This window comes from Bombus vancouverensis, chromosome 9, assembly GCF_051014615.1.
Source record: "Bombus vancouverensis nearcticus chromosome 9, iyBomVanc1_principal, whole genome shotgun sequence".
In the NCBI taxonomy this organism is placed as follows: Eukaryota; Metazoa; Arthropoda; class Insecta; order Hymenoptera; family Apidae; genus Bombus; species Bombus vancouverensis.
Window position 1 is genome coordinate 16,382,720 of NC_134919.1, and position 12,979 is coordinate 16,395,698.

At 38.2% G+C, this 12,979-nt stretch overlaps 1 protein-coding gene across 5 annotated transcripts in view; it reads right to left on the bottom strand.

Moving 5' to 3' along the window:
* Positions 1-12,979, bottom strand: part of NLG-5 (neuroligin 5) — a 361,805-nt gene that overhangs the window by 206,644 nt on the left and 142,182 nt on the right. The gene's annotated exons all lie outside the window — the stretch shown is intronic.

The following is a 12,979-nucleotide window of genomic DNA, read 5'->3' on the forward strand; positions in this document are numbered from 1 at the left end:
GCAACGACCACTTTCACTATAATTCCTGCAATCCCTACAAACCTTCCCATCACGTTTCCCTACCATCCAAATTCAATGTCTACCCTGTTTCTAACATACGATTCTCAGAGTGCAAGAGCTCCTTCAACACGCCCCTCGAAATCTTCTAAGCACTTCCTCTCGCGACATCCGCAAGCTCGCGATACGCAACCCAGTTCTCGCCTGGAATAAACTTAACCATCCGTCAAAATCAGGCGGAGCAAACGAAATTAAGCTAATTTCGAGTAGATTCGAGAAATAGAAAAACGAAGAAAATAGGAAAGAGGAAAAGGAAATAGGAAAGAGATACGTTTTGACTCTGGCGAAGTCGCGAGTCGAGGCAGCCAGTAGCTAACGAACGACTGTAAAAAAACGAGACGTGGCGCGAGTTCGAAGCTTCCTGGCACGAAAACCAGCTTCTCTATCGTCGACCGACGCTTCGCAAGCTACCACTGACTCGGCGTTAATTGACATTTCGCCCACCAGATAAGCCATACCCGCCACTCTTTGTTGTCCTAATCACGAGACCGACTACGTCGTTGGTCACGGCCCTCTTTTATTCGCGACTTCGTTTATTATGCTAATTGTCCTCACCGAGTGGTTTCTCTCTCAGAAAAAATCAGCTGGCTTTCCTGACTGGTTTCAAACTCATTTTTTCCATTCTCGGTATCTCTTCGCGCTGTCATCGCGGTTGTCTTGTCAGGTTTCGGTGTACTTTCATTTCTGTGACGTGCGTTAAAGATTCTGTCGAATGCAGATGACGCGACAGTGTGATTGAAGTATCTCGAAACTCGCTTCTTTTACTATTATTTATTATAATTATTCGTATAAATTATTCGTATACTACAAATTCCTTTCCAAGTATTCGAGTTGTTTCTTTTCCTATGGATATCTATCTGAATCGTTTCGATGACTTCGCATAAGTTTCACGAGGAAAAAGTCAATTCACGTTCGTCGAGAGCATCGAAGATAGTTGGACGACTATCGCAGGACAAACATCCTAACAACGCCAGTAGAAATCGAGTGAAACGCAACTTTCTCGTTTCGCGGAAGTTATTGCTGCGACCATGGATCGCGAGAACATTGTAATTCGAGCGTTCCCTTGGTGGAAAACCATGTAGAAGCGATGGCAGATGAACTCAATTTGCGGTATCAGCAGCAACGAATCGATTGTTCTACTTCTATCGGACTCTTCCGTCGCTTTTTCACCCCGGACATCCTATATATTGTTGATTACAAGTGCTAAAACGAATTTTCCCCGAGCTGCATGGAAAATGCAAAATATCAAGTTCCATGGATTATCAAATGTCAAACTAGAAATCATAAAGATTGTACGAAAACATCGAAAGCAATTTTTGAAAGTTTCAAGTTGTAAAACGAAAATCCTACAAACTGTAAAAAGGACAAATCCTAGTTTGAAGAAAAGCCAAATTTCAAGATCGCGAAACGTATACAGAGAAATATGGAAGTTAATTTTTCCGAAATTTCCAGGCTAAATTCGGAGAACGAAAATAAAAAGAACGAAATTGACTTTCTTAGAAAATAGCAGGCTCCGCGATAAAAATTCTAATCGACGTTTATACGGGCGTTTCCTGCGAACGCATACGACCCGACGTAATTGCGTTTGACTGTTGTTTATGATCAAGTAGTTACGTTTAAACACCGAAACGAGATATCGCCAGAGGCGGAAAAAGTGATCAGTCGGTATTAGAATCTCATTTCCGCTTGATGTCCTAAACAATGCGGTTCGAGTTTCACAGAGAATGGACACTCAAATTACCGGGTGTCACACAGAGCTATCATAGACGTATAATAGAGGGTCTTGTCTTGCATGATATAGCCTCGCGTGCTTTTCACTGGTAACGCGTGTCGATATTTCCGCCGCTTGATCTCGCGATCCGAGCCATAAATTAATCTCACTTATTCAACGCTCGTGTAACTCTGTGATCCAACAAAATCAAGAATATAAATTCTCATAAAATCGTATTCTACGTTTCTTAGCCTTTCGATATAAATTTCTATGGCAGTTGTATATCAAGCATTTCTGCAAAAATGTCTAAAGTCAATCTCTCTTCCTACATATTGGTAGAATTTTAATTGTTCTATTTAAAGACAATTCAAACTGTTCTTACCACAAATGAACATAATCGCTGTTCTGTTTGAACTTTCGTCAACTACCTTGCTATTATTACTTGATCAACTGCTACGCTATTACAAGTAATCTACCATTGTGTCGGTCGCAATCCAACTATTACAACTTCCAACAATTCTCAACAGCTAACAAAGGAACCTGAATGATTAATTTCACTCGTATAAACAGAATAATAATGCAATTAAAGTACGATAAATAACGCCAACCAAATGAATATATTTTATTCGAGTATTTCTCCAGGGAGCGCGTAATTCCTTCTCGATAAATTCATCCGGCGTTCGCACGCGACACCAGAATTTATCTTTTTCTCACCGATGATGCGTTTAATCAGGCATCGGCCATAATACGAATCGTTAAATTTATTTTCACGCATATGATTTAATTGCACGTGAACCGGATCGACGTTATCGTCGCCCCGCAGCTCCGTTCATGCGATATTCCTATCCACAACGCGAATTCCCTTCGTGTATTTTTGCTAATTAATTTCCGTTTGTTCAGGAAACACCGCACTTTTATTCACTGTATCTCCACACTTTGCATATTTTCGTAGCCGTATATTAAAATGCCCTTCTTTATCCTGACCGTGCAATTTTTTCTTTCTCTCCCACTTTTTTCCTTTTGCTTCTTTTATTCTGGTTTTATAAGCGAAAAGTATCGAAAATGTTGTATCAGCTTGTTAATTATGTATCTTTGTTCGACGTTTATGGAACATGAATTTTCATTCGGAAAAATTGTGGTATTTTAAATTTTTCGGAGAGGAAATTATCGGTAATAAAAGATCGTAAAAAAATTTGTAACAGTTATGAAGCTTCGATGATATAATCATCGCTGTATTTTACAATTTTTATAATTTTCGATTCATAATTTTTAGCATTTTCAATTCAGAATTTCTGTAATTCCCAACTTGGAATTCTTAATTCCCAATTCCCAATTCCCAATTCTTATCTCCCATTTCTCGCTTACTGTAATTTCCAATTCGCCATGTTTCTAACTTTCAATATCCAACTTTTGCAGTTTTTAATTCCCAACTTTTTACTTCCATATATTACAAATTTTTTCCTTTTAATAATTTTGCATCGATACCTCTTCTTCGTCTTTGATTCCTGTGGATTACTTTCGTCCTCGAACAATCCTCGTACACCGTAAACTGATCGTATATATTCACCTGCAAATTGTTCTCTCAATTTTTCAAAATCATCGAATTTCGACAAATGCCCGGATCCTTGTCTCGTATCTGCAGACGAATTTCAGATGAAATCGATCAACGAGGTCGTAAGATTTACCGCCACTCTACATGTAAGTTGGACGAGATGGAAGGAGAATAAGGCGAACTCGTCGAGCACTTCTCCACTCTCGAAGAACAATATCCCTTTGGTGCCATCTCACGAGCGACAACTTTCACGAATTTCACAAACATTCGTAACATCAAAGACTCGTGAAGCTGACAGTCGGTTCAAGATGTCGTATGTAAAATACATTGTCTCGGTATCCATGGAAAATATTATAGAAAATTAAGTAATTCTTAACCGCGTACTCTTCGCGATTATAGTTGCTCTCGTGTTCAGTCCTGTGCTTTGACGCATTCATATTTAATTCGAGGGGAAATGGCCGCGTGCTCGCACGCACGCTGTTTACGACGAAAAAGGGAGATTGAGTCGAGATAATTAAAAGCGAAGTGGCGCGAGTCAATTAGTTGTGAAAAACGAAGCTCTCGCGGCAAGAGAGAACGCAGGCCCGCTTCTAACGTGTGCCTCTTTATTAAAAGTCTTTGTGGTGCCGAAGCGGAACTGCACGCAAACTAGCCGACTGCCTTTCAATTTCAATGTATATTTCAAAACCGGTGAAAATTCCACGCTGCTCTGTTGAAAACTCCGTTTAATATTTTAGCGCGCGATGAAGTGATTAGGACTCTGCTGCGAGAATAACATCCATCATTTAGATGAGAGTTTTTATCTTTTGGTATTAACACTGGTTTGTTGATTAATTGTATATATATGCTTGTATATATTACATTGGAAATTTTTATCGAATTTTCGCATCTCTCGCGGTGAACAATTTTTGGAAACGTCCATTCGGTTTATAGCTGCGAGTTCTATTAACAAACAAGAATATTTAAAGATTGATTTTATGTTTAGGTGTTGTGTAAAATAATTACTCTGGGATAATGTGGTCTCCTGTGTTCGTCGTTCGAGCTTAAAAAGCTAAATTTAAATACGCCACGAAGCAGAAAATGCGGCTTTCAGTGATCGATCGTACCCGAGACAGATAACACGGAGCCTCTAATTTCTGTCGAGAGAGCAATTTCGCGTGTAGCGTCTTTTTCTAAGTAAAAGTATAACAAATGGTGTTTCGAGATTCGAGAAACTCTACTTACATCAGAATATTAAAGTATTTATACGAGCTAAATTCAGATATCTCGATGAGAAGAGCGTTCAATTTGTATGGATCAATAACATCTTAAGATGCCACTTGTTCTGCAACAATAACCGAGTCGCTTGGTCTCGGAAAGTGAGTCAAGAATTTCTAAAAAAACTGCGCTGTTCGTGTCGAGGGTCGCTAAAAGCTGTACCGAACTGGTTAATAATTAGTCTCTCGTACGCAGCAAGTGTCCTTAGTCTACTCATCCTACTTTTAAGAAACAAAATTCAGTCGCTATAAATTCCAAGGAGTTTAATTTTTAAACTCCAAAGAGTCCAATATTTAGCCTGGTAGTCTACGTATTTCAAAGTATCATCTTTCAACAGATTATTAAAATATTGAAATATTCACTTCGTACTTAAACGAGAAATTACCTACGAAAGATCCAACCACTCAACGAATCTAATCGACTTAATCGACCATGTTTTTCAACTACGATCAAACATCTTCGTCAACGAATTACAAATCTCACGCAATCTACATATTTCATTTGTCCGTGTAAACGATAAATCATCCCAGAGCTCGAAGCATTAACAAAAATTCAAATGCAAATCGGCGAACACCGTTCTTAATCCAGGATCGAGTGGTCACCACGAACGAAACAAGAATTTACATACAACGATACAACCTATCCGGCGTTCGAACGATAAATTATCTAAAAATTTGAAGCGTTTAAAAGCGTCAAGTCGACAAGTCTGGAATCAGCGAAGCGTGTCTCAACGACACAATCAAGATTGGCTAAAAACTACGCTCATCTGGGCGAGTAGTCCCGGCTGGGGTGAGCGTTGAGCCGCGGCCAGACTATTCGCATTATTCGTCCGTGCCGTCAACAAATATGAAGTTAACCGTTGACGGGGGGCGTGTAAGACGTCTGTCGAGTGTGCAGCAGGGAATCAGAAAGCTCGGGGCGTTCCTCGTCCTCTTTTATCTCCTCTTCGCCGTCCTGTTCCATCGACCTAGTGCGCCGTGTCGCCGCGGCAAAAAGGAAGGAAACGTGCCAGCGACCGGGCACAAAGACAACTTTGCCCCTCGAGGAGAGAGAGAAAGAAAGACGAAGGGGAAGGAGACAGGCTTTTTTTCCCCCTTTGAGATCTTATACTTGTCCCCGGCCATCCCGGCCTTATTAATAAATCATTATCGTCGTCGTCGAGGTTGCCACTCACTCGGCTTTTTCGAGAGCAACGAGACATCGTTTTCGTGCCCCTTTTAAAAGGCGAGTCCCTCATCTCCTCTTCTCTCCTCTCCTGTCCTCCGCTGTCTCTGTCGCTGTCTCTTTTACGCTATATTTTCTTCTTTTTCCATCATCGTGCCTTTGCGCACGCGGAACCCCTTTACACTCCACGTTCAATTATATTCTCCGCGCCGATGCTATCTTCGTAACTCGCTGCCAAGGATTTTACACGCCCCGCAAGGTGTCTTCAACTTTCCCGGGGACACCTTGCGCGGTTTCTACGGGCTTACGGATACTTGTTAGGGAGGATTAGCGTCCCGTGAGATTTCTTCTTTATCTTTGTGCTTTACGATATTTGTTGGAAATTAATAGCGTTTGACGGGAATATCGAGCGTTATATGTACACGTACGTATGAATTAATTTTCATTAGTTTATTGTAGTATGTGCAAGTATTTTATGTTTTTATTCTTTTTTCCAAAGTTTACGATTCTTCCGTTTCTTATGCATTGTATTAATTTCGACACTGTTGCGTATGATAACCTACCTGTTTTTATACAAATTTATGTAGCGGCACATGAGTTAGAGAACAATTCAAATCATGTTATTGTTTTGCCTCGGAGTACCAAGATCTTTAGGATACGCGTAATGTAAGAATAAATAAACTCCAGGCAAAACAATGTCACCGCTACGTGCAACCATCGAACAAAGACGAATTTGAATTTTCCGACCCTCTCCCGACCAGTATAAATAAACGGAGGCGATCGCGAGGAAACGAGTTACAGTCGGTTGTCGATCAGTTTTCAATCAGTTATCAACGAATTATCAGCGATCTAATTAACGAGTCATTAGCGATCCTATTTTATATCAGGCCTGTAAGTATGAAATCGGAATTTTTGTATAGAGAATACACGTTTATTGTATGAAAATGATTAAAAATATTTTATTCGAAGTATTGCCCATCGCTAGCTGTACATTTTTCCCATCTGTCTGGCAATTGGTGGATGCCACGCCAAAAAAACTGTCGCTCTTTTGACGCAAACCAGTCATCGAGCCATTTTCGTACATTTTCGTAAGAAGCGAAGTGCTGGTGAGAAAGTGCGTGTCCCATCGATGCAAATAAATAGTAATCGGACGGAGCCAAGTCTGGTGAGTAAGCCGCATGCGAAAGTATTTCCCCAACTGAACGCTTCGATCGTTTCCTTGACCGGTTTTGCTGTATGTGATGGTGCATTATCACGAAGCAAAATTACTTTGTGTTGCCTTTTTTGATATTCTGGTCGTTTTTCACGCAAAGCTTGATTCAAATCGATACACTGTCTTAGCGAATCGGTTAGTACGAGCGTCTTTGCGAGCATTATCTGTATACTAATTTATCATTTGAAATATATTCGACGGTTTCAACAACGAGCAATCTCGCCCATTAAACCTCACCGACCAACCGCCCTCTACACATAAACCTCTACATTTATTCGTTTTATTCGATTCAGTAGTGATGTGGTTAATGACGCATGGATCCGTCGTATGAACTAGAACAATTTACAGCAAATTAAACAAACTGTTTCCTAGATGTTTTTTTATAGAATTGACGACACTGATCCTAGAGACTTTCTCTTTATGTAGCGTTTCTTGCGAGTAATTTTATCGCTGTACCGCCAACTTCGTCCTCTGTATAACATTGTAGCTTTCGTTATTTAAACGTATGATAAATGTGAAAATGTTAGAAAAGAAATAAGAATTAGAGTGTGAGAAAGGTCATATAAATTTTAGAAAATAAAGTAAAAGTTTAAGATAAACACAAATGCTCGAAAGTATAACACGAAGAGATACCTGTACACGACTCAAGCGTATCTCTCTAAAATAGTATAAACGTCGATTCCTAGCCGTTGGAATATTATCACAATTCATTCAACTCGCAATCAACCATAATTACCAAAGAAGAAACTGCTACGCTCGAAAACATCGTTGCTATTACGCCTCCGCTACTCGAAAGCATCGAACAAAACGGTAAATTAAAGCGCAAGTTTTAATACCTGAAAATTTTCAGGTTTCTCGATGACCGTGATGAGTTATGGTTACGTGGATGCATAAATATATTTGCCAGCGCCACGGATAAGCCTCTCTCAGCCATGAAAATTAGCCATGAAAATTAAAAGCCAGGAAATTTTTCGAAAGCTTTCCCGAACGTGATATTAGGCTTTTGTTTTCAGTCATACATTTTATGTTTAATATCTTTCACAGGTATTTTCTCGTATTTTATACAATTTTCCACGTTTTTAAAAGTCTATGGGGTGTAATATAAATAATTCAGAAAAATCTTTAGCAAAATAAAACCGATATTACGTTAAAACAGAATTTTTTCTTACAATTAAATGATCGATACCGAGCAAAAGTTATTTCTTATAAAAATATGTTATAGAACTGTCGCTTGATACACGAAATTGTTTCCAATATCAAAATATCAAACTAATCTCAGGATATATATCCATTTATAAATCTGTCACAGATGAATGAAAGCATAAATCGTGGTGAAGAATAAAATTTCACCAAGTTAAAAGTATACATCGTGTATACTCGGGTAAATTTCGAAGTAAACTTTTAAACAAAAATGCTTCTATTTTGTCGCCACTCCCTGTTTATGACTATGCATATAATACTAAATTATTCGCACACAAACTCTTTTTCTGTCGATGAAATTCTTTTAAAAGGAACGCTTTATTTCTTCCTCAGACTTTTATTAGCAGCGATTTGTACCTTAATGTCTTTCATACCGTAGCCACTGTACGTTACTCGTAGGTTCATAATTTTCCAAAAGAAACCACGAAGAAAATAATGTTCAATCTCCTGATTTACACACGATTCTCCCCCGACGAGGCTGCGATGGAAAGTAACGGGAAAATTTCGAAGTATGAAGAGAACAAGTCTTAATTTATGGTCATAATATCCTTGAAATATCACTCTATCTGAAACTCGATAATGAAACACCATCAGGCAGGCTGTGCCAACGCGATCGCAACCACCAAGTAACACGATATCGTGTGCCGGAGCTCTTACAGAAATTGCGGCTTGAATATTGCAACACGCAACCCTTAAGTTGTCATTATAAAATACTTTCGGAACTTCGTGATCCATCGCTTGCCGGAATGAAACAACTTTTTTGTTTGCTGAAAGTGGACGTTACCGAATAAACGCGACTTTTGTCAGCATATAAATCAGGTTCGTGCATTGACTTTTTCGAGTTATCGTCCAGCAAGACCAAAGATAAAACTTTACCCATAATTCATCTTCTTTTCCGTTTCTTTTTTCTTCTTTCTTCTTGAGGAAACTATTTTCATCGATGATAAGAAAATTGATATTATCTTCAAAACTATTTCATGAATTTTTTAAATGGTACGAAGGGTATTGTATGTTGTATTTATTGGGTTCGAAAGTTGCTGATTGTAAATTCACGACCTGGAATTTGAAAGTTCATAGGTTACAGGATTCCGAGTTACAGAGTTAGGATTATAGGGTTACAAGTTACAGCGTTTAGGGTTATAGGGTTTACAGTTACGGAGTTTAGGGTTATAGGGTTAAAAGTTATAGAGTTATACTCGCAGGGCCAGAATTATAAGGTTCAGGTTATGAAATTTAAAGCCTTCGAGTTCAAAGTTATAGATGTTACAGCTGCAGAGTATGCAGTTACAGAAACGAGATTTACGAGATTCAAAGGCAAAGAGCGTAGTGTTACGAAATGTAATTTTACGAATTACAAAATACTTCTTCATATCTAAAAAAAAAAAAAAAAATCACCTTGTATCCAAATTCTACGAATACAGTTTCCATTACAATAAATAAAGTCTCTAGGCATTAAATTATGATATTAATAAAATTATTCTTGCCACACCTCAGACCGTATTAAAAAATCAAAACCCATCACAATTTTTCTCCATCCCAATTAAAAAAAAAAAAAATGATTCTAAAGAAACAAATTAAAGAAAACTCTAGAAATTCAAAAGAGAAAAACGGAGGAAATCGACTAATTTCACTCGTACGTCTAAATAAATAGATCTTTGCGTTAAGACAAAGGTGTAGCTCGCTTAACTAGCTGGACAGGGTGCAGCGAAGCAACTAACCGAGTCACGTTGTTAAGCCAGCAAAATCCTACTCACAGCTAAAGTCTGCGCGGTTAAACGCGTCTTTCCGAGCTTTTGCTCGTGGTTTCCTCTGGTTGAAGGAACGCGAGATAAAGCGTGGCTATCGTGTGGAACTGCCTCCCTTAATTGAGACTACGAAAAAGGCGCAAAAAATTCGTTTAACGAGCGGTCAAGGGCCGCCTGTCGAGACGTCGATTTCCAACTGTCCCGACGATATTTATTGCACGACAGGATTTTCTTCGGGGATTAGAGCGCACTCGAAAAATACCTTTTAATTCATTTTTCGCGATTACGGAGAATTCTGGATTAAATTTGAATCTTGAAAGGATTTTCTGTCCATCGTCTACACTCTGCCGTATTGACGCGTGCCAATGTTCGCGGGGACGAGAAATTTCATTTCCCTCGATTTTGTATTTTAAGAGAAGGATTTTGCTGATCGACCGTGTTGGAGCGGAGATATTTCTAATTATTTCGTCGTTTTGTTCGTTTATTCCGAAACATTTTCTTCCAGCAAGTTTCATATTCTCTGGTCTGTTGTTTCATAGAATTACCCTTCTTTCGTCGATATCGTTTGTTCGACGACGTTTCTGCCCTAAAAGAAATTAACAGATTTGATTTTTTCATTAATTATTCAAGCTTTAATTAATAATTTATCTTTACAACGAATAGGAGTAGAATGACGATGAACGAGATGAAAAATTAAAACAAAACTGTAATATAAGAATAATGACTAATCACCTGCGATTAATCTGTGAGAATAAATGAAATAGAATGATAAATCGAGTGTAATCTATGTACGAATAAAAGACAATCTACGGAGAAAAGTGACCGAACGTTTTGAAATTAAGTCGGTATAGAAAATCGTAAATATTTCATCGCGATAGGTCTTGGTGTAATAGCCTTGGTGGCTTTAAAATATTCCCTAACGCAATTTCCCCCGACACACCCCAGTACCCCAGCGGTTCACACCCCCTGGTAAAAGGCAACAATACCTATTCTCTATTTCGTGAAACCGACAACACCAGGATTCCGTGGAAACGCAGTTATTCAGTCAGCGATAAAAAATCAATTTCCCTTCCATTTCTGGGAACGCGGCGAACCTATAGTCAGAGATCGCTGCAATTTGTAATCCCCATTTTTCTCCCCCTTTGTCGAACGTTGACCAAAGCAGCGTGCTACGCATAGGGGAAAAAAGGTTTGAGAACAGGTTTGAATATGCTGAACGATAGAGTCCTGTGTTTTCAACGTTTTAATAATAATGAAGTTTTAATGGCGTGGAAATTAAATGGTCGGGGTATTTTAGAATATGACAGGGGTGAAAAGTAGATTAGACGCGTGATCGAGGGTCGAGGGTGGGATTTTTGGTCGAAATCTGTCGATTTTAAAATCAAGCGAGTCAATTTTGATGAAATTAATTACAATTTTTGCTAGTTGCACCTAAGTTGCTCTTAAAAATTTTAATGCAAAAATTATTATTTGTAATTTAATATCTAGAAAATAAAAGAAATTTTACGATCGGAAAGTAGTACTCCTAATTAGAGTCTACGTAATTTCTAACTGCTTATGCATGCTATACAAATTTTTGTGGAACAACAGAGGACAGTATCTTCTTCGCTGTATGTATATTTGAGATGAGACACGAATCAAGAAATTCTTGAGACTTTCCACGATCATTCTTCTTTCGTCCCATATTTCTAACAAGAATTTAACCATCTAAAAACTTCAAGAAAGAACATCGAATTCCAACAGGAACAGCGAATAAAGTATCGAAAGAAACAAAGAATTAAGACGATAAGTGAAGAAATGTAATAAAAAAGAAATTAAAAAATGCCAGAAGGGAACGCTTTTAGCGTGATATTTTACGCAACCCTCACACATCGTTCAATTTCTAATTCTGCTCATATTTCAACGATATCCTGGTCGTTGAAATTCGTCGAATTTCTCGAATCGAAAACCTATTATAAAGCTTCTTCTTCCGTTGTGCGACACTGACGAATGTTCGTCTCGTGGAAATTATCTTGCATAAACTCCGCACCTGATGTTTCCCGGTAGGAATGGTCCAAGCGTCTCGACGCCGTTTTTCCACGTACATATCCATTTTGATCACGCGGAGAACAGACCGGGATACAAGAGATGGACTCGTTTTTCCGCCTCTCGGCGACACCTGCTGCATTTCGCGGAGACGTTTGGTGGATACACCGAGGTAAACGAGTTCTGTGATTCCGTCGAGTAAATGGGACGTTCTTTGGTCTTTTTGGGGAACGTTTGACTGTAGGCTTGGGGATTTGTGGAATTTTGAAGACAGAGGTGGGCGAAAGTGAGACGTACGAATAAATTGGGACGCTTGGAAATTTTACGTAACGTGGAATTGGTCGGATTCTTTATCGACTTATGCGTATTTTTTGTATAATATCGAGACGGAGTGTCGCTGGAAAACATATTTTAATTTCCGCATTATTTCAATGAAATATAAAATTACACAAATTTTTAGATAATTTTATAATTTACGTATATTAGACAGTTTGGAGTTTATTCAAATCATAGATTTAAATCTGGCAATCTTATCTTAAAACTTTTACGATTTACCCAAGTATTTTAATTATAAATGTTATATTACTTAATTATGAGTGACATTGTAGGCGCTCTTTACAGAAAAATCTTCTTTCAAAAGAATTAAATAAAACATCAGTTTAAAACTTGTATCTCGAACGAAGACTAATTCAATTAAAATATTTAATCCTACGAAAGCCAACCCTTTAATTACATTACTCGAGTTACAGGGAATAAATAAATTCTGGTTTGTTATTATTTTAATAGCTTTTTCAATTCTCGGAATGAACAAACGGATAATTTTCGTGGACGCCAGGCGAACGTAGATGGAGTTAAAACGAAATTAATGTGTTTTAATGAAAAACAACAACGATTCAGGGTTATCTACATAATTAATTCACTAATTTATACTGTCTCGTACATAGGAACTAATTCGTACACAATAAATCTTTATTCGGCATAATCAAATCGACAATTATGGTAATTAGATCACGTATCCACGGTTTATTATTCTCCGTTTAATCGGTATAACGTAT